This window comes from Acanthopagrus latus, chromosome 12 (genome assembly GCF_904848185.1).
Source record: "Acanthopagrus latus isolate v.2019 chromosome 12, fAcaLat1.1, whole genome shotgun sequence".
Lineage (NCBI taxonomy): Eukaryota > Metazoa > Chordata > Actinopteri > Spariformes > Sparidae > Acanthopagrus > Acanthopagrus latus.
In genome coordinates, this window is record NC_051050.1 from 8733351 (window position 1) to 8754621 (window position 21271).

A 21271-nucleotide genomic window follows, 5' to 3' on the forward strand; every position below is an offset into this window, starting at 1 on the left:
CGACGGACAATTCACCTCTACATCACATCTAAGTGCCACCTTTGCTTCTGCTGTATGTTTCCTTTCTGTAGCTCCAGAAATAAATACCCAATGGGTTCAGTTATATGTCTGATTTGTCCTCTGGATCTCAAGTATTTCTCTCATCACTGATGATTACTGATAAGTTTAATTTGCAGCCGTTTTCAGGGACAAGATTCTTCTGAACTCCTTCCTTCTGTCTGCGTCTCGGAAGCTCAAATATCCTTCTTGGATCAGTATCTTTAGTATTATTGTTTTGTTTTTGGGATGATGGAGACAATCTCGCAATAGAACATTTCCACATACTGTAGCAGCATCCCATCTATTCATTTTATCATTTGTACCAGTGATAAAGACATTTTTGGAACATCCTTTGTGAATGGCTCACTCAAGGCGTATTTGGTCAGACACACACCCCACAAACGCCCGCAAGCAAGAACAAGGCTTGATTGGCTGCTGTGGGGTCATTTCACTGTCACACACAATCAGCTGTGTTTAAGCGGTCACCACGGCAACTAATTAGCCTGTCAATAACACCAGCGATGAGGTGCCAGGGACGACATCCAATCACACTCAATTAATCGCAGAGACTAATGGGGCCATATCAATCAATTGGCTCCTCATTTGAGAGCTTCAGTCAAAGTCACAAACACAGAATGTTGAATGCAAACACTCCCACACACGCATTAACTGTCAGGACACACACAATAGGTACTCCTGTGCTGTGCAGAATTAGCCACGATCAATCAAACTAGCTTATCAAGAACTTGAAGAAGTACTTCAACGATAAACTAAAGATTCCATTTTTAGAGAGAAGAAAGCGACAGAAAAGGAACAGACTGGTGGAGGAATACAGGCGTGAAGAGGATGAGCTCAAGGGTGTGTTCATGGCGACCATGTTTGGAGTGGGTTATTTGAACTCTGGAGTGTTTGCTCCTTTAATTTAGTTCATTTTGCCAGGCATGAGTGGTGTCAATCAAACCACCGCCAGGGCACCTGAAAGGGCAGTTCATACTGTAGGGCTCCTCTATGGGGACTGCGGTGTGGTTGGTTTGGAGGGGAAGGACGTGATTTGAACCGTCAATAGCAAATGACCCCGGGACACAAGGGTTTTGTGTGAGCAGGGTGACAGATGTCGACACCAAAATGCCAGCTGTTCATCAAGGTTTAAAAGCCATGCAGGACATAAACAAGCAAGGGCAAAACAAAGATTGCAACCAGAAGTTACCAGAACTTTGACCAACAGAAGGTCGGGTGGAACCCTAGAAGGAACGTGTAACAGTAATAGTCCTCTAAATGTTTCCAGAACATCCTGAGTGTTCCCCCTAAAGTCCGCCAAGTAATATCCCCTTACCATTTGAGGTCTGGAAATGTTACAATCTTCCCAAAAATCCAATATGATTTCTGTTCAAGGCCCAAACTTGTAAATCCACATGATTTGAGATTACAAGCCTTGGACTGATTGAATTAAAGGTTCCATATTGTAGAAAGTGGCATTTCCATGACTTTTATAATGAATGCAGAGACTGTGCCTTGAAATGAGCTTTAAAATCAGCTAATGTGGAAACAAAGTGGGCAGTGCCTGCTCAGGCGTGCGGAAGCTGACCAATCAGAGTAGACTGGGCTTTCCAAGAGGGGGTCCTTAAAGAGACAGGTACTTAAATGGAGCTTTCAGACAGGGTGAATAGAGGTGCTGCAGAAATGGAATGTAAGTGAAGAATAGTGTTTTTTTTTTTTTTTTTTTAACATTAATGCAATAATAATAATAAAGTATTAATAATACATTTTAACCTGAACAGACTGAATAACAAAACACTGTAGAACATTTCACTAATGGAATGAAATTCATTTGTTGGTTCAATGAAAATGTAGGAAATAACAGGAAAGTGTGTTAAAATAGCTCAGACAAGAGCGAAGGAGGGAAAAAAGGATTGGATGGAATTGAAGAGGAGTCTATAGTGGGCGAGTATCTGTGGGAGGGATTAAAGAGGAAGAAAGGATTGACAAATATTTGAAAAGAACAGCGGAAAGATATGAAAAATGGAGAGGAGAAGAGAGGCATTATTTTTTTCATCAAATTTTATTGATGTGCCCTTGAAAAAACAAAAAAAAAGGACACACAACACGTACGCACGAATGCACACAAAGCTGCCTCTCAGTTGCTTCAATAACAATAAAACATCAAAAGCTTTTCATGTATCTAATGAAAGTAGAGGTTGAAACATGAAGGAGAAGACACAACAAGAGATAATGCACTGGTAGAAAAAAAACAAAAAAAAAACAAACACAAAATAAAAGCAGAGAACAAAGACAGAATGAATATTGAAGCAAATAAAACAATAATTCAAATGAAAATGACCCTGTGCATGTTTTTCTTTTTTGTGGACCCCACCGTGAGATATATCACCTGAGTCAGGGGCCGGCAGGGTGACACTCATGAATAAATGTTATTTGAAGTAGTGTGCTTTCATCATCTGGTTTGCATTGCTAAACGCTGAATATGATTTTGAAGATGTTCTTTGTTTACCTCATGAAACACACACCTGCGTGCGTGCACTCGAGCTCTTGCACGTGTGGTTAGTAAAGGTTACTTTTAAATGCTAATAGGTCACAACAACCTGCAGGCTGTGACTCATAAATCATAGTGAGAACAACCCTTTTTATGGGAAAATGTGTGCACAGTTTGTTTGAACCGTGTTGGATTGTTACTAATCATACTACTAATTTAAAATTGTTCTTAAAAACTGGCCTCAGTGGCAAAATGAAGCGAGGATATAAGAACAATCCCTGGTCTGGCATTGGCTTTACTGTAGCATTTTTACCACCAAGTGCAGTAGGAAAATATTTCTTTCAAGCTCCTGCTCACAGATTAAAAAATTCCATGTTTTTTTTATCTCAATGTCATGCTGTGCACTGCTCTATCACTCTTTATGCCACAGTGAAAAGGTACTGTGGTTGGAACAATTTTCATTTCAGAAATACAATGCGTTTTTTAGTGAGGCACATGTTCAAAGATTTAAATGACTCACTCAGCAGTAGGTAAAACTTACACTGCGACTCTAGATTTATATGTCTGATATGATGGGAGCAATTAGCTCATCTCCCTGCATCACATTTGACTGGATACATTTATGTGCACATATTTTACACTTTCAGTATGAATACTTGAAGAAGACTCAATTTAACATTAATTTGACGACATGATAAAATACACGATGTGGTGAGCCTTAGAGCACTCCGTTTTCTTTCTTTTTTAGGTAACTTAGCTCTTTAATAAGTTGATAAGAGCAACCAGAGGCTTATTGTAGTTCTTTCTTTCTCTCATACTTTCTTTTTTTAATGTCCCACTATTCTAAGCCTGTCACACAGGCCTCGCAAAAAAGAGGATCTTTGTCACAGGACGGAGAGCAAGTCTGCATGCACACGCACACACACAGAAATGTGATGAGGGACAATGACATCCAGTGGCCTGGTTGCTAGGCTGCAGACGCTGTATTAATTGCTATTTGGTTGTGTTAGCACCCTCCCTGTTGCTTTGTGTGTGTCTGTGTGTGTGTGTATGTGTGTGTATGTGTGTGTTCCTCTTATGGATCCCTATATGCATGTGTGCACATTCATGTCTTTCTGTGCTCGTGTGTGTTTGTAGTGGATTCTCTTGCTATGACAACAAGAATGAATGCCTTTTCTTCCCTTGTAAATAAAACAATTCTGGGCTTATGAAATTCAAACTTGCCTTCGAAGGACATGCACAATTACAGAACTTTCCTGGTTCAGAGTCCCCATTCATGCTGTTCTTGATTCAGTTTTTACTGTCACAGAAACACTTTGATAAACCACAATCTTTGCTCAACACTTTTGCTAGAATAACAAACCAAAGGACTGAAAAGAGCAAACAAACCTGACTATCTATCCATTCATCCATCCATCCTTCGATCACACACATCTCATTTGGTTCAAAATCCCTACTTTCATATTAGAAATCCTACTGGAAGGAACTGGATCCTCTTAGACTCCGTGCCATGAATGGCATAACTCATTTAGGCAGATGGCTTTGTACTCTGCTTGACTTGGCCTGCCAACGCCGGGCTCGCTGTGTTTTAGATCAGCTTAGTCATGTGTCATGGGAGAACGAGGAATGTAAATAAAACTGTAGGACAAAGTCTTAGGGGGCAGAGAAAGAGACGCTGTGGTGCCTTTTGGTCCAGACCAGCTGTCGTGGCTAACACTAATGTCATTGCGGTGTAATATTTTTTAGCAGGCGCACTGAAGCTATCTTTAAGCATGAATGCACATGTGAGTTAGTATGAGATCAGTGAATTAGCTGCAACATAAATATATAATTTTATGTTTATGTAGTGTGATTGCTAGTGGATATATTTTACTTGTATTTCTGCGTAATTAAGTGTCCGAATTTAAGTAATAAGTGTACGATTTTGTTTTGTTTTTTACATCATTTCATACAGGTTTGGCTACAATGCTGGAAAGGGTACTGAGAAGTATGGAAAACTACTGGTATTAGTAGTTAAAACTACTACCTAGGCCGCTGCAGCGACAACAATTACTATGGCAATCTTAATGTGGAAAATACTAAATGCATTGAAAATGTGTAAAGAGAAAGAGAAAAAAAATATTTGTGGAACTGAAATTCTAGTTGCTACGTCCATTTTTTGTGGTGGAACATTTTCAGTGTTCGGTATTGACATAACAAAAGGTTATCAAAAACAGTTTCATCAGATTACATTCTTTTGTAACCCAATACATTATGTAACTAACTACAAAAATTGCCATTTAATTTGTGTGTAGTTACAGGCTGCATTTCAAATCTGATTTCACATGCATTTGTCTAAAGAGCGTATGTGGTATCTTGAAAATGAATGAAAGTTTTGGATAAAAAATAGAGACATAAAGCTCTCTTTTTCTAACCTCTTCTCAATCCCTCTCTCTAATAGTCACTGGTCAGGAGCTGCTTCCCAACACAAGGGAGTCAATGGTATACACAGGCGTGCGCGTGCACACACACATGCACACACACACACACACACACACACACACACACACACACACACACACACACACACACGCACACATACACGCACACACACACACACACACACACACACACACACACACACACACACACACACACACACACACACACACACACACGCACACATACACGCACACACACACACACACACACACACACACACACACACACACACACACACACACACAGCAGCAGCAGTAAGAAACAATGATGCTGTGGCATTCCAGGAATGTCTCTGGGCCAATTGGAAACAGCCGTGTGAGAGATGAATGAATGAAAGGAAGATGAATACCTTATGAGAGCATCAGGAGTTGATAAGTGAGTGAGAGACAAGGGTGAAGAGAGAACCAAAAGTGGTGAAAAAGAGCAGAGATATGTAAAAAAATCTTCATAAAAGTCTCACCATGTTCCTGGATCACAAATGAACTCTGCTTTGTTATGCTGTGATAACAACTGATATAAATGATGGCCAAATCTACAAAACAAAAGATCCAAGCTGTAATAAATGGGAATGATCCTTTTAAAACGGTCTGTGGATTGCAAGGAAGGAGTTGTTGACAGGTTTGCATTGACCGCCGCCGCTCTGGAGGTCAGACACAGGAAGACGACCATTATACCTGGACACTTAAATCACTTCCCGCAGCTCGTCTCTCATGCACACATGCTCACTTCGCCACCTGACATCACAAATCTTTCTCAAAGCTCGGGAGTAATGGCTAACGTTTCACAGGAAATAAAACAGGACTCTCAAGCAGCTTCACGCGTATAAACACCATCTCACCTCGAGCAACTTGTTTTGACTTCTCAGCCGCTTCTCTCCTCATGCAACCGCAAAGCTCTGATGGTAAATGTTGTTGACGTTATGAGATGAGGATAGGTTTCATGAGCAGAGATAGAGTACTTGAATGTGTGTGTGTGGATAAATTGGAGTTTTGACTTGAGACACAATAATGAAAGGGTAAGTTCTTTTTTTTTTTTTTTCCTCAATGAAGATCAAATGTTCGTTGTTGAATATTCTATCAAAAAGCATAGCACAGCAGCATGGGAATTTCATTTTCTTTGTTCTGAGAGACAGCTATTACCTCTTAGCAGGAGAGCAAATTCTTTCCCTGCCCAGTGCTCCCTTCCCACTTGTCTCCATTTCCATTTCCTTCCCAATCCCTGTCTTTTTTTTTTTTTTTTTTTACCAATTCCACTCATGTTCTGCCTTTATTTGCCTCTGTCTTGACTGTTTAATATTCGTCGTGATGACTATTTCACATCCTACTCATGAGGAGAAAAAACATGCAGAAGTTACTTGGATTTGGCCTTTCAAACAAATAAACACAGTTACTAGACTGGAAAGTTCTTACTTTTATACACATTTGTATGTGATTTGGCCCCTGTGAGTACTTGCCTCAGACCTCGACACAAACTGGTAGCATTGAATCCAGAAGCTTATGAGAGGCCAGGAATTCCTTTTACGCTGCTTTATTTGGACCATACTTCATTATTATTTATCTTGACAGCGCAGCGAAGATTGCCAGGAACGTTGGGAAACTGCACAGTGCCACAAATGAGTGATTCGTTCATTTAAAAGTAATCTTCTTAGTGAAACTGGGAATTTAATTTTTCAAGCTGTGGCCTCACACGCCTGGACCGTTCGCCACGATTTCAATTCCTTTTGTTGCCGCTGCATTACTGCCACAAGAAAGGTCCAGCGTCAGCCGTTGCAAGGACAAACAGAAGCGGTAAAGGATGTTTTAGATTCCTGTTTTTCTGACACGTAACTGATTGCCAAGGTAAAAAAGGGAGACCACTTGAAAGGAATCAAATGGTCTCCCTCAGAACAGGGCATGGGTAAAAGCTCAATTGCCTTTGTCCAGGGCCCAGCAGAGGGTCAAACACTTTGGGTAACAGGGGATCAGGTCTAGCGCCCTGTCACACTGTAAGTAATACAGGGTGACACTCAAAACCTGAGGTATCAATAGTCATCATTTTTCACTTTCCAAGTGGGAGATGGAGGGCAGACCAATTACTTCCCTCTGAGCTATCCCTTGCCATACTGGACCAATTTGCCAATCACTTTTTGTGTCAGGTGTGGGTCAAATCCTTGGCTCTTTCTACGTACAAGATCCAAACACTCACTGGATTTTTTCTGCTTCAGTACCACCTCAATAACGACTTCAGCACACTTTCCAAGTATTTACCGAAACAAAGTAAAGGATGTGTGAGTATCTTGCACTGATGCAGGACTTGAAGAAAGCTATAGGTGAAGGGAAGGGAAGGGAAAAAGGAGGAGGAAAGCTATTGAGGTCAACATAATGCCAGCACACTAATGAAACTAGAAATTGCCATTCTATCGCAGAAAATCCTGTCAGTACTACTAAGCAGTAGGTAGCATTTTACTGTGCAAAATTGAAATCTGAGTGTGTTAAAGCTGTTGAGTTGAGCTGTCTCTACTCTCACTTACAGGTAAAGCTCTATGTCATCTTGGCAATAATAGCCTGAGGCTCTAATGCTGCCATGACAATTACCTCTCAGCCGCAGTGTCCATGATGGTGAAATGACTGACAGGCGGGGATTGACCAATCAGACGTGTCAGTCTGCCAAATGCGCAAACAGCTAACTGCCATCACTCGCGGACAGGCAGGTACCACCTGAATCCCTGATGTCTGAATGGAAACAGCTGACTCCTTTAAATTTATCTGTCAGATTCAAAGCTGGATGGACAGACAGAGAGACAGACAGAGAGAAATCAAAAGTGTCTGGCCTGTAAAGCTTGAGGCCATCATTTTGAATTCTGCCAGCTGCTTTGTGTAGGAGCGCTGTGCTGTCTTTTTACATACACCATGTCCTCTTCATGGAGTTATGAAAGGTTTCATATTATTGTGGAGGAACAAAGACTTGTTCTGCACAGTCTGAAACCTTTAGACACACATACTATAGACTAATAGATAAAGGGCAAGCAGGCAGCAGTGTACAAACTGTGCCTGTTGAGAAAAAGGAGAGCAGGCTAGAGGACAAAAAAAAATAGTACACAACCAACTGAAACTGACAACGAAAAGAGAGATGGTTTCTATGTGGTCCTGCACACCTCAGAGTTTCTAAGAAAGTTACTCTCTCTTATACTGTAATGTTATTCGAATGGAATGCTTGCACAGAGACTTTGAGCTACAGGGTCCTTCAGGTCCTCCACACACCAGCTGTGCGCACTGGTCGATCAAACTCAGGCCCGCTGTCAGCCTTGCTGGAAGGTCTCAAGTCTGTGCGACATCAGAAGGAGTTGAACTGATAGCAAAATGTAACACTCTCACCTCAGCAGTGGCCACAAGAAACAGCTAATACAGTATCAGTGCTGTTTACATGATGTGTGCATCAGTGAGTTTGCTAATGATTCTGTTGGTCTGGCAGCGATTCAGTGCTGTTTCAGGAAAAAGGCTGTTTGCTTTGAGAGATTAAGGCTGAGGACCAGACCAAATCAATTTCAGATTTGGCTTGCCGGTTAATTTGGACGGAATCGGTTGAAAGATTTTGCCTGAACTGCTTCATGGAATATTAAGTTCAAAAGTTCAAGAGCATCACATCTGTCAACTTGCCTTGACAGGGCCAACACTGATTCAACATGCTAGAGTTTGACTTTCACTAGAACTGCTTCCTGTAAAAGACATATCAAAACATTGATCATGAGAGCATTATTTAACTGAGCCTTCAAAACCCACTAAGAATCAGAGGTAAATCAGTACAAAGAACAAATCTTTATCAACACTTTCTCAAGTGGACTGACTGTACTTTGAAGCATATCTGTGTCCCCAGGGTCCTAAGTTCCTCAGTGGAAGTAGGACCCACTGTCATGCTCCCATTATGTGACATATACAGTAAACCTGGGGAACATAGGACCCTTTGAATGTAGGAAAGATTTCCTATACCGAATTACAAGTGACACAGACTGAATCAATACCATTTAGCAGCTCTCTGCTTGGCTATGATAACTTCCTTGTTAAAAGCCCTTTAAAAACAGGGAAATGCATGAAAAAAATCAAAATCTGATAACTTTCTTTTACTAAATAGGGAGTCGAGCTACTAATGTGCTGTCCTTTCATGGCTAATTTTGTTCTCAGCAGAAGGTGACAGCTTGCACGAGCAACAGACTGAACTTACTACTGAGCTGTAGTCAGTCCCAACAAGCGTTGAACATCCAATCTTCTTGGGAGGACAGACTCCAGACTGAAATGATCGTATTGTTACCTACGATTCTGATGCACACAAATAATAATGTAATTAAAGGTCACACTTTATGTTGCAAAACATAAACAGCAGTGCATACACAAGTTATTAAGCATCAACAAAAGAAAATTGCTCATTTGTGCCATGTATACAGGATATCACTGTGAGATGTGAGCTTAGTGCTAGTGCTGAAATTCAACAGGAACTGTTCCCTCCACAGTTGTTAAATTCAGTCAACTCAGAGTAGAGTGACCCGGTCACTGTGCATCACAGATGTGATTCATTGCTTGTCAACAAAGCGCAAGCTTCACAGCAAGGAAATGACAGTGTGAAGAATAAAAGATGCATCCTATCTGATCTGCTGTACGTGTCCTGTAGAGATGCCAAAGGAGATATAATTTTTAACTCATAAAATTCAATCCCATCGTCCTTGAGAGGATGTTTCCCTAACTTTCTAGTCCTGTAGGCAAGAACAGGCAGGAGAGCTAAATTGAGGCAATAAAGCAAGTCAGAGTCAGTCTACATGCTTAAATGAAGGAACAAACAGTGATCTCATCCCCTCAGCAGCGTTTTGGCAGAAGCACAACCACAACAGGATGCTCTTATCACACCTCTCCTCATTCCTCAGAGTCCTGTTTGGATCTAACAGCAAAGAGAAACAAACACATACGCCGATGCCTCAGTGTGTAACCCTGAATCAGAGTGATGGGTTGAAGTGATGCATACCTTCTCCTCTGCTTTCATTCCTCTCTGCCTTCAACTAACTCCACCTCCTGAAGTTGACTGTGTCAGAAGTTTGGAGAGGGATGTGAGCAAAAACAAACTTCAAAAGTAAAACATTTACTTTTTTCTTTCTTCCATGAAGGATTTATAACATCCTTAAGTCAACTTAACTGAATATTTAGAACATTTTTTCCTAATTGGTGTGTGATCCCTCACAGTGAGATTAACTTGACCATGTCACAGGAGCCAGATCAACCAAAAAACCTTCTTGGATTGTGAATTGTGCTTCAATAAAGGCCTGAAGAGGCAAAACGATCCAGTGTTTTTAAAAAGATAAACATAGCTGAGAAAAGACAGAGTTTCCTGGTGTGACTATGAAGGCTGACGTGGAGGTGCCTTGAACATGCATTCTTTCTAACTGCCAGCAGGAGGTGTTTCCAATGGTTTCAAAAAAAGTCAGATTGTATGTAAACTCGTGTGAAAATAACCATACCTCTCATGTGTTCACCTCAGTAAACATTTCCATGAGAGTTTACAGTCTCAATGGCTTGTCTTATTGTTCTTCATTTTGTAAGTTACGGTCCCATTTAGAATAAAGTCTTCTTTAGGGTGTGGCAACCTTGTGACTGACACAATGCTGCCATGTTGCATCCTAGGGTTCTCACTCAGGTCCAATCCTCCTCAGCTTCTCCCTCTCATCCAAATATTCTCTGCTGATGGTCATAATGCCAAACTCGACACTTTAAAACAGTAGTCCACAAATCAATGGGTGACATCACTGTGGGTTTACAGCCCTCTGCTTCTGCATGCACTGCATTTATTTGATTCTTTCTGATATAAAATGGCAACACAACCCATACATGTAGCAGATATGCACATGTAACAGCTGTAGAATGTAGCTGGAGCTGTTGGGCTCTGGATGCCTATTGACTGTTTACACATCACTGATGGCGAGTAATCTTTTTAAAGCACCAACTGCTGGGTATGTCACATGAAGGGTTTCTCTCTTGCAGAGTCAGCCAGAGAAGCTGGAGGCGAGGGAGAATACACAATATATCTTCCTATTCTTTCAGTCTCGTTACATGTCGACTTTCTGGCTCTTTTTATACTTGTTTCTCTTGCTTTTTACCTACCAGTCATCCTATTTCATCACTTCCTCACCCGCTCTCTTTTACTTTCTCCTTTTTTTTCATGTCGTGACTTCAAATCATGGGTGTCAACCTCAACCCTCAAGACCTATCATTCATTGATTACAAACAGCTTTACTGGCATGCAGCGCCTTGGCTATATTAGAGGGCTATGAGATAGCACCCTATCATTATATCTTATCAGCCCAGCTGTTTTTGATGATGTTGCTGAATCATGTGTGATTGCAAATGTGCATGTCATCTTAATCATATTCCAATGACACACATTCTTAACAGGAAGTTCAATTAATTTCCATTTGAATTTACAGAAAAAAATCCACTCTGTATGGGTAGGAAACCACTGACGGCGAGGCAGGCAGACGGTGGGGGGGATGTGGGGGGTTTGAAGGGGGGGTCAGAGATTAAAAGCAAAGAACAGAGCTGAAAAAGAAAGCGAGTGGGCAAGAGAGAGAAAAAGAGGATAAATGACACTCATTGTTCCTTCCTCTTGCTGTCAGTTCTCAGTAATGCTAATCATTAGGCTAATCTGACAGGATGGTACACACACACACACACACACACACACACACACACACACACACACACACACCATGTCCCAAAGCCCCCCCCATGTTGCATTCCAGTGCCCAGTGTCAATGAGAGGGAACCGCCACATTACATGGCTGTTTGTTCTCTTTGTACGCTCGCCTGCAATGCTATTAGGAGTGTGCGTGTGTGTGTGTGTGTGTGTGTGTGTGTGTGTGTGTGTGTGTGTGTGTGTGTGCGTGTGTGTGTGTGCGGGGGTTGTGTGTGTGTGTGTGTGTGTGTGTGTGTGTGTGTGTGGGTGGGTGCGCAGGCGCACATTCAGACGAAGTCTTTTTTTCCCAAATTGAAGACTGGGACAAATTTCAATTAAAAAGTCACTGGCATTGAAACAGACTTTTCAGCGTTTTTGTGGAAGATACTAATTATTCCACATTTCACCAGGATATTACTGACACCATTTGATTCTGTTGCAGCTGCAGTTACTCCATCATGAGACTTTGATTAAAAGCAGACTGAGATGAAAAAATGTTGCTTCGCTTTTTGTTTTTTTAAACGAAGGGCCTATTTTAGATTTAAAACATATTCTTCTTTCTCAGATTTATTGTTTTGTATACCCATTCCGACAGTGGGCCATGTCATTATTTTCCTTTTATAGCTGCAGTTTGTAAACATAACCATAAACCGAGCCTTTAATGTTGAAATATATGGGGCTCCTTTTCCTGGAATATCAGAGGGTTTACTCTGGCCTGGGAGGGGCGCTCTTGCTGCACTGTTTAGCTTTGACAGCAAAGAATTTCAAGAGTGGGGGCTTGGAACATTTGCTGGGGTCAGTGTACATTATGATTTTGATTAACTGAGGATTTGTTTTTCAAGGTTTATTTTAGAGCAACAGTGAAAGTCTGTTTCCATACAACTCAGCCTTCTTAAATCTTTTCAACAGAGAGTAAACAGAGACAGAAAAGTTCTTAATAGTCTCCACAGCACCGAATGATTCTCACTTTCAGTGAAAGTTGAGGAGGCCACACAATCTTGGGCTTAAGTGGGATGCAGTACCATTAAATAAGTGTGTGTGCGTGTGTGTGTCCCCAGGGAAAAGAGGGATCTTGGTTTAGAATAGGTAACAGTGGAATGTAATTGAGCTGAAAATTGAAACGCGGAGCCGTAGCAAAGCCAAGCCGGTGTGCGCAAATGTGTGTGTATGCAAGAGTGTGTGTCGGGCAGGTACATTTTGGAATGTGTCTGTGTGTGTGTGTGTTTTTTTTTTGCGCCCACCGTTTTATGTGTGCGTGTACCTGTGTTTGTGTTTTAAAACCAGAGTGGGATGCCAGTGTAATCCTTGCACAGCCGGACCCCCAAGGATAACAGAATTTACTGCTGTGTGGGTGAGCCACACAGGCATGCATATGAGAGCACGCCCCCACACACACAAACACACACACACACACACACACACACACACACACACACACACACACACACACACACACACACAGAGCCCCATGCCAACTACCTGAGAGAGTAAAGAGGAGTGAGGATGACAGCAAGCTGAGTCTCGCTACCCTTCTCACCAGAAACACTCGCTTGGAAAATTGGAAAGAGGTTTGCTCTCTCCTCTGGGCATCACTTATGATGGTTCATTTTTCAAAGTATATACATAATATACTGGGCATAGAAATAGGTAATATATATTGATAAGTACTAATACTGTATTTCTATGCTTTTTCAGGTCTCCTTTAGAAAAAGGTGGTATAATTCAGCTTTGGAAACTACAACCCAGAGCAAACTATTAATACAAGCCACAAGAAAACTGATGTAAACAAGGACACAGTGTGTGATGGAGGTGAAGCGTCCTGCTGTGTTACAGAGATGAAGTTATCCTGGTCTCATGTGTTATCTATATAAACAGAGCCATGACGACCAATGGCCACTTGATGAAAAGGGAAAAGTGTGACAGAGTGAGTTATGTAAGCAAGTAATCCTGTTAAATAATATAGAGTAGTGGCCTGCAGGTTTCTTAAAATCAAAGACAACTGCAATCACCATATTCAGATAAACTCAATGCAATGCAGGTGCGACGAGCTTTAAATTGCCTGTGATCCACCACTGCTTATGTTTTGTGGTGAAAATTCAAGATAGTAAAAGGTGACATTGTGAGACAGCATCAAAAAGCTGAGAATAGCTCAGAATTCACTGATGATCAACCGCTAATGTTAGCGATGACCGGGTGACCGATCACATGCAGCCACCAAGAGAAGTCAACTGAGGGCTTACTAAGCCAATGCAGGCAAGGCTGGTGACTAGCCGGCAGCTTTGATGACACAAGATGTAAATGCGACAACTCTGAAGTTAACAGGAGGTACATTACTGATGTTTTGCTGGAGGCTGGCTACCTCCCTCCCATCGCTGCGTCTAGCTAACACAACCTGCAGCGGTCTGTTCTGTGAACGCACAGAGAGGAAACCGATAGCGGTCCTCCATCAAAATCTTGTTAAACGAACGCCATGACTACAACAATTTCAATGTAATAACTTAAGTAAGAAAACACTGAGTGTTGAGTGTTTTATTCTTATTGTCCTTTAGCAAATCATATTCTGTCTTCTAGAGTGAATGCCCCTATTTTCAACTTTGTTGACTCAAGCAATGCAGGAATACTGATCAGTTTGGTATCAGTGCAAGCTAGAGTCTCCAGCCTCTGTCATTGTCTTTTTGATCAGCATTAAAAAGAATCAGTGAGCTGTTTGACACTCCTGGCAGGTGGTCAGCTCTGGGGGAGAAATAAACAGTTCTCACAGTTCTTCTTCTCACATTGTTGTGTCTCTCCAGCCTACTGACTCCTTCACCATCCACAATCTCTCTCTGCTCCTATTCCTTCCTTTCTGCAAGTGTCTCAGTGTGTGCCTGTATCGGTGTAAGTCTGTGCCTATGTGTGTGTAAGTGTGTGTGTGTGTGTGTGTGTGTGGTCTATAGAGAGGGGTATTTGACTGCCTGATAAGCGAGACACACAGGCACTGACAGCTTCATCCATCAGTGTGTCTGTCTGATGGACAGGCCTCTGTCGAGAGGTCGCGCTCCACACACACAATCGTGGGTGTGTGTGTGGTCAGACATAAATATTCCTCTATTGGGACACATGCAGCAACTCTGCCTTTGTGAGAATATCAATGTGATTTCCTTTTCTGTTCGTCCTCTCCTTCCTCCCTTTACCTGCCCTCTTCCTCACCTCTCATCCTTCCCTGTCCTTGCACTCCGCTTTTATCTCTCGTTTTCCATTTCCATCATGTTTTCTCTTTTTCACCCTGGCAAGGTTTTCCATCTTTTTTCATCCTGTACCCATTCCTCATTCTTTCTAACCTTGACATCTGTTGAGGAAAATAGCAGCAACATGCAGACACACTAAAATGTTTATATCATCGCTTTATGACATCACTGGCATCAATGGCTAGTAGTAGATTTAATAGCTCCCCAGCTTGACAACCTTGGGAACTTCGCTGTGTTTCGCTGCTGTTCGCAAGCTCGGACACACAAATGACAACATCGGTATGTGAGAACATGCATACCAGTGCAGAGTAGGAAGAAAGACCGCTGTCACTCATTTCCCCCGAGGATCAAAATAGTTCTCAAACACCCAAACAACAGGGAAGTGCTCCTGGCAACAGACGCAGCAAAGGGAAGTAAAGAGGAAATTGACCCTAATTTCTGGACAAATTGACCCCTAAACTTTGCAGGATCATTGAATGCATTTTTCTTATTCACAGACAACTTTGTTATGGGAACGTAATGCTTTCATAGCAGTTACGTCATTGTTAATGTGAGATAATGCCTTTGAGGAGAACTGACATAGACACATCGCTATCTGGTCCCATAATGAATTAAGAGAGACATGGATGAAATACCATTCACAAACTTAAAACTTGGGCCATCTGAAATCGATTTTTTGTTTGACCAAATCTAAGCAAATTGCTGCCACACTTGTTTGGTCGTGTTTTTCTTCATTTATTAGAGAAATATTGCATAATATCGAACCTCTTTTGGCAGAACGATCCAGGAAATGCAAGTAAGTTAAGGATGTCAGATGGCAGTATTAGCAAAGCACTGAGAGCTAAGACTGAGTTGTCTCTTTTTTGCTTTTACATAATTTCACACTCAGTTTTCACTCTGCTGGTTGAAGTTAGTCTAATCTTCCAAACATAGCACTAGTGTAAGTAGGATTAGTTATTGGCAGTTCCTGTAATGTGGATTTTTAAAAGATAATATTTTCACCTTTTGCCCTTATTGGATAGTTCAGCTGAAGACAGAAAAGTAAAGGGGGAGAGTAATACACAGGAGAGACCCCTAGGCTGGAATCGTACCTGGGCCAAAGCAGTCAGCCCTCCCTGGCACAGGAAACCTGCACTCCACTCTGTGAGCTACTTGGAAACACTTTTTAAGGAGAATTTGTTCAGATGCTTTGTGGAACTAATACTCTGTGAAAGTTTAATACAGTGGGTGTTTGACTGAGTAATGACTCTGACGAAATGAACATTTTTTGATGCAAATTTCAGCAACCAGGCCCTGAAGTATTTTAGGTAATCTTAATTGCCTCCATCTTAAAGGTCCAATTTGTAAGAGACTTCACTGTCTAATCTCATTCCCAACTTGTCAAATACTGATGGTTTGGGTTGACTGAACAGCAACCCAAAGTGTAAGTATTTGATGAGTTGGGAATGAGTCTCAACAATCGAATCTCTTATTAATTGGAATTTTAATTGTGCTGTGTGTCAAACCCTCGGCTGCAGCTCTAACTGCTGACTGTGTTGGTGAGCCTGCCAAATCAACAGCCCAAATACCACAGCTGCTAACGAGCACGCACCTGTCCTTTTCACAGTTTCTTGTCCCTCCGTCAGCCCCTCCCCCTCTACGACTTCCCTGCACCTATTAACAACCTCTGTTCTAAATGATGTACAGGAAGTGTTTTCTATCAGTAACTCAACTAACTGTATAATTCCTTATATCTTTAACAATGACACTGCTATTCAAAATGTATACTATTATTCTGGACATGCACATACACACATTTCTGTACGTCACACGTAATTCCCCATGCTGAAATTTTCATGACATTTGACATTTTATCTCCAAGTTTCCCTCTCTCAATAAGTTTTTTCTCACCCATTCTCTGATTCTCTCTCTGTCTCAAACTCTCTCCCCTCAGTCAGTCTCACATTCCAGGCAAGCTTGGCTTCTTTGTCCTGAATGACATCACAGACATAAGGCCGTGACAGGCAAGACAGGAGGAATGCAGGGCGAGAGAGGGATATTAACCATAAAAGAGAGTGAGAGAGAGAGAGCGAGACAGACAGAGAGAGAGAGACAGAGAGAGAGAGAATAACCAGATGATGGAGAGAGAGAGAGAGAGAGAGATTTGTGAGGGAATGAGAAAATGTGAAAGAAACAGGGAAAACCAGAGAGAGAGGGAGAAAGAATGCCATTGATTCAGCAGAGCATGAATGGACTTCACAGAGTACTCCCCCGACCAACACACACACACACACACACACACACACACACACACACACACACCTCCCACCACTACAACCCTCCTACCCGTCCACTCCCACCATCCCTTGCGGCCTCTCTCTCATCCCTCCGTCTGTCCCCTCCCTCACTGTTTGTACTCCTTTCATTAATCTCCTTTAGAGGAATCAGACAACAGCACCCCCTCCACAGACCCAGAGGGGGAAACTTTTTACACATGCAGCGGTTTGCCCAAGTCGCACTCAGTTGCATTGTTCAGGAGAACAACATTTCACCCCAATAGCCCCAGCAGGGCTGATCATCTTTTAATGAAAAACATGCGTGTGTTAGAGATCACATCGTCCAGATGATTTTTCATTACCCAACACTATATCAACTGGAATCAACAATTAGTCCTGAATCGAAAAGTAGCTCCAACATTTACGAGGACAGTCAAGTATTTGCTTAGGTAATTTATCAAACAAAAATACCAAACAGTCGCTACCTTTAGAAATGTTTGAATTCTTTTAGGCTTTTCTATGTTTTATATTATTGCTAAAGTAAAATACATTTGGGTTTTGGATTGCTTATGGACAAAATAAACAACTTCCTGATAATTTCTAATCTAGTCTTTATAAAAAAAACAAAAATCACCAGCGTAAATGATTATAAAACAATTGCTACAAACTGCTAGTTGGAAGTGCGACATGTTTATCCTTCTATTATATCTAACATTTTAGCATCAAAATGTCAAAAAATGGCAAGGACTTTTTTATATTTGTTCTTTTGTGTACTTTCATTATCCAAAATGTTTCCCAAATTGTCCAAACCCAAAGAAATCCTTAATTTTCTTCAAAATTAAGTAACAATGCTTTCATATGGAAGAGCATAATGTCTACTATAAAAACACACAACAAAGAGTTCTGACTTCCCCCCCCCCCCCCCCCCCCCCCCCCCCCCCCCGAATTCTGAGCTCAAAAGAATTCTTATTACATAGTCAACATATTGAGAATCAGACAAAACGGGTTTTAGGGCGGCCCTAATCCTTTTCTGTATTCTCATTTGATCACTTGCTGCCATAACTTTCCAGAAAACAACAGATCATAATTGAGAGAGGAAGGAAGTGTGAGTGAATAAAACATTATAATTTACCTCGTCTGTGAACATCTCTGTCTGAGTCACATCACGTAGAGTTTCATTTGCAATGCTAGTGGTTTAACAATGACGAACAAAAAAAAAACAACTCCCATGATCCCATGATTCATCGTCAAATCACCAAACTACTCTTTCTGCTTTCATTGTTTTGATTTAGAGACCCCCCCGCGCAGCCAAAAATACATGTGTACGTTTAAAGTAGAAAATAACATGAAAATAAGATTGAAAAAAAAAAAAAAAAAAAAAAGTCAAACATTTCACCTCCAGTGTGCAGAGACTTCTGTTGCATTCACGCACAAAATGCTCATTACTTTTAGTTTATTAAAGAGCTCCCGACATGACGCTGGGCTACTGCAGCTTTTACAAGACACGCTGTGTGAAGACATCTGTGTGAATTGCAGCTAACCTAATAAATCCTTAAATACTAATAAAAAGTTCAAGGTGGGTGCATCCCTTGAAAATGTCAAGTCTACATATTTATATAGAGCCATCTACATTAACAACTTTGTTAAGCACTTCATGTTATTAAAAGGGGAGATAACATAAAAATACTTGATACAATCACACATAAAAGACCACAGACATTAAACAGACAGCACACCAGTCAGACTGAAAAGCAACAAACTGAAATAATTTAAGCAAATCTTAAAACTGGAAATGCCCTAATTTTTCGAAGTGCTTTATCTAATGTGATCCTGCTAACTCCCCACTTCACCCTCACGAGGAATCATTTGAAAACAGCTGCGGTAACCACGGAGGAGAGCTGCAGGATATGGTGGCCTTCCACAGTGGTTACATGGTAAAGAGTAGAAAAGTGGGATCGACGCAGGATGTGGGGACTTCTACGATGGCTAACGCTGCATGAAACTTTAACTTCTGACCACAAAATCACACGAGACAGATTGCTTTCCCTCGGATGTCTCAGCAAGACCACATCAAGGAGAGGTCTGTCGTACTGACAGAGAGAAAGAGAGGGAGACTTACAGAAAAAAAAAAAGAAAGACAGTCAGAGGAAGGAGACGTGAAACTGGAGCCCAGAGGAGCAGCAGAAAAGTTAAGACTTAAACAAAGTGAGTGAGGGAGAGAAACGCGTCACGCACTAACCATCAGGCAGACTTCCAGGGTGACAAATTAATTTGTCGTCAGATCAATAAGTCATTATCACATTGAAAACAGAAGTGCACACACATTCACGCAAAAGCACAATGGGGCACAGCCTCATTGCAAAAAAAAACAAAGACTCACACACGCACACACGGATGCAGTGGAGTCACACACAGTTATCTCCACACATACTCACAAAGTTGGGGGCTCAAGATATTGAGTGGTTGGATGAACTTTTCCAAACCTCTGTGCTGATGCGGTGAAATAATTTCACCCCATTAAAAACAGCAGAGCGGTCTCGGCCAAACTAATTATGGAGGATTCTGTCAAACGGAGAGTGGTAAATAAGATACTCTGTGTGTGTGTCTGTGTCTGTAACCACAGATGAGGTTAACATACAGAAACCCATAGCGAGTGCACCATCTGCGGATGAAATTAAGAACCAGTACAGTCCATGAAATCCAGAATCAGATGGAATAATCCAAACCAGATCCCCTTCATTTTCCCATCAATAGTGCTTCCATTCCATACAAATCTCCATAAAGGCTTCGGTGACACAAAACAAAAGACTTGTAGACACAGCTGTCAGATGGCATATTGATGGCCGCTAATCTAATCAATGATGACAACAACTATTATGGAGGAAATGAGGAAGACATTGACAATTTGTCAATCAGAAGATTAGTTATTAGATTAGTGGTGCCAAACGTATCAATTTTAGCACTCATGAGGAGCAGCCTCATAAGCATTTAGAAGGTTAATATGAGCATCAATGAGTAGTTAAAGTCCTGCTCCAGTCAAAATGTGTTTTTCTTCTTTTTTCTGTATTAGATTTGAATGTTTGAGTTTCACTGTGAATGATGACATACAGTCTATGAAGGCTGTCTTTAGTCCAAGTGTTAAGTGAAATTGTACATTTTCACTTTCAAAAATCTGATCCAAACCCAATCATGATCATGATTTCAGTTTGTGGCTGGTACTGGTCATGTCTTATGTGTAGAGCATTGTCTTTTCACGGTTATCTACACTGTACTTGTCTGTAATCATGGTAGACAGCCAAGCTGTAACCATGGTAACCACTGTTCAACTGGGTAACTTGAACTCATTGTTTCCACTCACAATGCAGGGTTCAAGTCAAGTTCGGACATAAAAAAGAGAAGGAGCCAGGGTCAGGCTCGGTCAGTACTCTGCAGTAAAAAGGCAGCTTGAGATGACGATAAAATCAAAGTAATGAGATAGATTAATACATTCAAATTAAGTTGGTTTCTTTAGAATGTTTTACATTTCAATTCAATTAACATCTCGGGTCCTATTTCAGTTGTGCAAGGACAGCAATAAATGCAGAGCAGTAGATCACAGGTATGCAAACTAATGGGTACGTATTTTTGAACTAGTATCAGTGATTTCCACAGAATGGCTGTGGAGGTGGGGGATGGGTATTTATCGTATTTGTACCAAGTACAGTCTAAGTGTGGGAAACACTGAATTAAATCCTCAGGTGTTCAAGGGATAAAAGTGTTGAGTGTAGTAAAATATACATTGTAGATGTAAATTATAATTTGTAGATGTAAACGAAAGAACTGCTTTAACCACATCAAACACATTTTTGATGCAGATTTAAAGGCTGGAAAGTGTTTCATTAAAACTGGTTTGGTTGATAGAGTTGCAGCGGTGTGATGTTGTAAAAGTGATCTTTTGTCAGTGATTCCTCGAATGAAAACAATTAGCAAACATCTATTTGTACCAAATTGGGCAGAAAACAGAAAACCTTCTAAACAAGAAAATGTGATGACTGCTGGCCCTTATAAATAGATCGAAAAAAAAAAAGAAAAGAAAAAAAAAAGGGACACAA

General features: G+C 41.1%; 1 protein-coding gene across 2 annotated transcripts in view; it reads right to left on the reverse strand.

The window, feature by feature from the left end:
- Positions 1-21271, reverse strand: part of cntfr (ciliary neurotrophic factor receptor) — a 228740-nt gene that overhangs the window by 39400 nt on the left and 168069 nt on the right. The gene's annotated exons all lie outside the window — the stretch shown is intronic.